Source organism: Carassius gibelio, chromosome A6 (assembly GCF_023724105.1).
Source record: "Carassius gibelio isolate Cgi1373 ecotype wild population from Czech Republic chromosome A6, carGib1.2-hapl.c, whole genome shotgun sequence".
Classification (NCBI taxonomy): domain Eukaryota; kingdom Metazoa; phylum Chordata; class Actinopteri; order Cypriniformes; family Cyprinidae; genus Carassius; species Carassius gibelio.
The window spans coordinates 13,644,136-13,649,845 of record NC_068376.1 but is presented as its reverse complement, the minus strand read 5'-3'; the positions used below and the strand labels follow the sequence as shown (position 1 = coordinate 13,649,845).

General features: G+C 42.3%; 1 pseudogene; it reads right to left on the bottom strand.

The window, feature by feature from the left end:
* Positions 1 to 206: 206 nt before the first annotated feature.
* On the bottom strand, positions 207 to 2,154 carry LOC128016244 (uncharacterized; annotated as a pseudogene).
* Between the last annotated feature and the right edge of the window lie 3,556 nt (positions 2,155 to 5,710).

Here is a 5,710-nt window from a genome sequence, read left to right as displayed (position 1 = left end):
TCATCAGCAGGGGTTTGTTGAGCTCTGCCATGATCTGGAGCATCAGGTGTTGAGTTAGGGACTAACTCTGTGGCTGGGTTTTCAGGTACGATTGCTTGTCCATCTGAAGTTAGGGTAGTTATAGTTCTTTGAGAGTGAGGTGAAGGAGTGCTGTTCTCTGTGGTTTGTTGGGTCACGTGGTCGCTGTCTTCTCGTCCGGCCGCTAGTCAGGCTTTATCTGGTTTCTCTTTCTTTTCCCACTTTCGGTCTTCCTCCTTTCGATGGAAGAACTCTTTCATCATCATCTTCATTAGCTCTTGGGAGTCAAAGCACGGTGAAGTCTTTTGTTCTTGTGTGGATTCAGGTTGAGCTCGGTCAGCTAGGGATCTTTGTGAGTTTTTCCGTCGATTCATTGGGCTGGTTGCTCCAGGGTGTGTTTGTCGTTTTCCCTTGGAGTTTCCATTGAATTCCCATGAGTTTTTATCTCTTGAGTTTCCAAATGAGCTTGGCTTGGTTCCACGATCTTTCCCTATGTCTCTCATGAGGTCTTGTTTGGTCCCATGAGTTTTCCCAGTGACGTCCAGGTGAGCGTTGTCGCCCATGCGGTCCACCCCAGCGGTTGTTCCTTTGTTTAGGTTGTGTACCGGAGTGGCAGTCCTGTTCTATGTTGGATGAGGATGCATTCCACTCTCTGGGTGTTGCCTTGGCATGATCTTGACGTTGGGTGCCCTCTAGGGCCAGCCCTTGACTCTGAGTGTTGAAGTCGAGAACTGCCATGGTTTTGTTGCTCTTTTCTGAAGTCATCTTCTGTTTAGCGTAGGCCTTATGTGCCAAGTTTCGCAGTTGTTGAGCACTCATTGTGCGTGGACATGCAAGGACGCCAAGATGGTGGCTTACCCCGGGATGAAGATTCCTCAGGAAGAGGGTTTTTAAATTTTCATCCTCCTCCATATTTTGTTCATTGCGAGTCCCGAAGTAGGCTTGTCTGAGTCGGCCGTAGAACAATTGGGATGGCTCCTGGCGAACCTTGTTTCGTCTCCAGGGCAGCCACTAGTCCTTGTTCCCACTCAGGGTCAGCAAATTCTTTGATGAGGGCTTCTCGGAGCAGCTGGTAATCAGTCTTTATGTGGGCTGGCTGGCGGTCCAGGAAACTGCGAACCTCTGAGCTGGATGTTGCTCGGATCAAATAAAGTCTATCTTTGTCGGTGACACTGGGTCTCATTTCCAGATGAAAGTCGACATCTTGCAGATATCCTTTGATCCCCTGACTGCCTGGCCCATTTGGGGTAAACTTGCCAATGTTCCTGGCGAGTTTGTCGAAGTCCTTGAGGTCCAAGCCACGTGATGATCTATGGCTGGCTGGAGCCATTTCTTTCAGCTTTGACGTTACGTGAAGTTCTTCAGAGGGAGCTGGTGAGTGTTTCGGCACTGCCCCCTCCCCCCTTTTATCATGTGTCAGTCCAGGAACAGGGGACCCGGGCCTGCTTGGCAGGGGTGAGACTGGTGCCCATTGTGACCTTGGAGGTTCAGAACGCAGCGCGTAGGCATGTCTGAGTTCCTCTCTGAAGCTGACTGACTCCTCTTTGATGTAGTCCAGCTGTCGTGTTAGGTGGCTGATCTCCTTTCTTGATTCATCCAGGTGAGTTTCAAGGGCTTTAATTCTGCCGTTCTTGTCTCTGAAGTCGGCCTTGGCCTTTTCCAGGAGCTGTTCCGCATACTGTAGCTTGTTGGAGAGATCAGCGTAGTCTTCCTTTACTTGTTCCACTTCTTTTGTAGTAGCTACTAGTGTCTCTTTTAGCCTGGTGATCTCCTCCTCTGTGCCTTGTTCCACTTCATCTGGTTCTTCCTGTTGTTCCTGAGCCTCCAGTTCTAGCTGCGTGATGCGTCGTTGTGCACGTGTTAGCTCCTGCTGGAGATGGGCGGCATGCCTGTCGCTCAGCTTGAGGGTGGCGATGAGTGTGTGGCTTAAGGAGCCAGTGATCTTGGCTAGTTCTTTGTGACTGTAGCTTTGACTTGGGTCTTGTCTCATGAGGCTTGTTATATTGTCATCCAGCTGGTCCTGTGTCTGATGTTTCAGTGTTTCAGCAGCCTTAGGTAGGAGGCTGTCTGTTGTGACACTTTCAGGGACGTCTTGAGGTCCTCCTAGTGGCCAACAGGGTCTGTTGTGCGAGACATGTTTTGCCGCTTTTAGGGAGATCTAGAACCTAGACTGACACAGAACTTGAAGAGGAGAAAACAAAACAAAGACAACAGAGGTGTAAAGGTGCAATGTCACGTGTTGGTTGATGTGGAGTATGTAATGGGTAGGTGAGTGTAGTTCTCAGTGACTGTGAATCTCTGGTGGGTGTGCTTCTAATTTGTAATTTCTGTGGGGAAAATAAATGAGCACACAAAGATAAAACAGCTAGAGAAGAGAGAGATAAAAGAAGAGGGGAAGAAAAAAAAACAGAGCAAGGAACAAAATATCTTTTGTCAGCTTCCAATTTGCCTATAAAAGAAAGGGTTTTCTTTTTCTTGTAAAGAAAGATAAGAGCCAATGGTAAGATGAGAGTGAGGAAGACAACACAGAATGAGGACAAAAAAAATAAATAAAAAATAATAAAAAATAAAAATAATAATTTAAGTTTGATTTAGAAGGATGCTTCTAGACAGGGCTTTTGAAATGGGGATTTCTAAATAACAGGATTAATTGATATTAAAATTCCTCAGTGCGGAAGAGAACAATAGCAATGACCGTATTGGTTTCTCAGCAAGTAGGATTGACAACCAAACATAAATCAGAGCGTTTCTAGCTGCATGTTCAATATTTGGCGGACTCCTATCGGTTCTCTTGTTGACCTACGTTAGCCTTGGCTGGGTAGGGATCCCAGGGTGAGAAGGGAAGGTACGTTGAGAGTCAGACAATTTTGAAATGAAGTGTTCAGGTTTCACAAAAAAAATTTTTGATTAAATGTTTCTATAGTTCTCTGCTTTTATGATTCTCACAGGTACAACCCAAAATGGCAACGGTAGTCAAATCAGAAGAGGATAGCTGAGAGAGAGAGAAAATAGAGTTTTGGTCCCAATGTTTAGGAAAGATGACAGGGTGGTAGCGCTGTTGAGTCGATACACCTAGAGGTTGGTTTTACTGTGTTAGCAGGGATAACACTAACTAACCTAAGTATTGAGGAAAATCCTTATTTTCCTTTTGGGGTAATTAAATAACTGAAAGGGAAAAGAAGTCCCAGCAGATAGACCCAAAACTAAATTGCAAATTAAATTCAAATTTCAAATTAGTAAAGGTATTTCCTGATTAACATTTGATTAATTAAATTTTAAAAGCCGCTAAGAGCAATACAAATTAAATTAATCAATAAGTATCTTGAAACAGGGTAGCCCAAACCCTACTAAATTGCAGAAGAAATTACAATTTCAGAGCAATAATGACAGTTTAAGTATTTAAAAATCTTTAATGTTGTTAAATTCAAAATCTGTAATTAAATATGAAATTAAATTAAAATTTCAAAACCATAATTGCTTCATAATATCTGCTGATGTCATTAAAATTATAAATGTTATAGCTGAATTAATCACAACTCATCATTAAAGTAATGAGGATGAGAACCATCTTTAATTAATAAAACAACAGCGTTTCAATTGATAAGAGTAAACAAACTAGCGTTTTTTAATTTTGTATCTGTCAATGTTCTTTCCAGTGGGAGGAGAGGAGAAGGGAGATTAATGAAGGTAAAAGAGAATGAATGAGGTGAAAATGAGTCAAAGTTCAGATGTAAAGTCACTTCAACACTTCAAACACTGCGAAACACACTGCATTTAAACCCACAAAAATGCTACGTTTTAACTGCTAGCCTTCTAGGCTATTGACGTTTGCATATGCTTCAATGCAAAGGCTCTAGCTTCAGATAGCTTAGCTCATGCTATGCTATTTCTTTAAAAATAGCTCAAACTGCCCCGGTAAAAGTTTCTTAGAACTTCCCGGTTACTGCTGTTACTATGGCAATGTATACTGAGCGCTGAACCATCTCAGCTCTTTAGAGTGAGGTAAACTAATCTACAGATTAACTGGAATTAATAAAATACGTTATTAAGATCTCGGCGGATCTCAGCACTTGTTTAAGTCTACAGACAAAAACACATATGGATTTAACCACAATGATTTCCTTGATCAAGATTTCATAATTCTCCCATAACATGACGTCCAGACACTCTCTCTGAGCACCGCGTTCCCAAGTTCACTAGTTTTAGTGAATTAACTGGCAAGAGAACATTAATTAGCTAGATTAATGTCTCAAACCGGGGAGATAACATAGACGAATTTGATTTGGGACACGCACAAACAAATCGAACTATGGAGGCCTTTATCTTAAAAGAAAGGAAAACGAGGAACACGCTTGCTTCTTTCTTATGCGCTTTAGGGTGACTTATTTTGTCTCGGAGGACAATTAAATGCTTTACTGCAGTTCAACTTCAAACAACAACTCGAGTCATTCATTCACACACTGGCATGCCATAATAAAGTACCTATAATAGCACAACAACCTGTTTCTCTGTCTTTGATCTATTCTTCCGGATAAAATAGAACAAATACAATGAAAGATGTTTTGGTATTATGTATTTTTAGGTCAAATTTGCCCACTTTCATTCTCCACCATATGTAAGGAAATATTAGCTCATTTATTCTGAGAAGAATCAAATCTAAAGATTCGAATTGCTTTCCTTGAACTGAGTCCAAATTTATTTACTTCATCAACGGTTCGTCCAGCGAACTTAAAATTCAGTATATCCTTAAAATCTGTTTGAGTTTACTTCATGAACAAGATAATACAAACAGAAAGATAATTTATACGCTACAGGCTAGGTAGCACAGGATCTGGGCAAAGTTTAATCTTAAAATACACCACACAAGACAATACTTCTTTATAAATGAAACAATAATTTATTGAGCTATTCCATAGATTATATGGATCTAAAACTAAATGGACACACACACAAACATACATACACATACACACACAGTTGCAACGGATTTATGAGGTGAGTTAATGAGAAAATCTCTACCAAATTCATAGGCGTATCAAGAATCAATAAAAGCAGAGCCCTAGTTTATCTTTACAACTTAAAACAACCTTGCACCATTTCAGCAATAGATAGAGGTTTGTTTGCCTTTACTTGTGGTTGTGCTGCTGGCCGCGGTGTCGTTTCGTCTCCTTGGCTCGCGTTGAGCTAAAAGGGGAATCCCGGCTGGGATTCGTGGTTGCGTAGATGACGTCTGGGGATGCCCTTTGCCTCGATTGGTTGGTTGACTGCCCGGCGATTTTGAGAGATTCAACAGCTCTTGCCTTGACGGTGGACAAAGTTTCTTCCGAGTCCTCTCGTTTGCGCGGCATGAGCTTTGAAGATTCTGTCACGGAAAGTTGAAGTTCTTTATGACTTGCAAGCACGCTGATGGCTAGAAGCCGGGGTTGAAGAGGGGGAAGCAAGCATAGTTTCGCTGTCACAAAGTTTCAACGGAGTGGTTTTGAGTTCTGGATGGCAAGAACGCTAGCAGCGTGTAGGTAGTTCAAGCCATGGTCTAGATGGAAGAGCAGCGTAGCGCACCGCACCGCATTTAAGCGACACGATACACGACACAACCCTTGACAAGAGATGACGCGCTTGGAGACTAGACTAGAGACTAGACTGGAGCATTAGAGTTTTATCGAAGCAGATTTGGTCCATCCCACGATGCGAT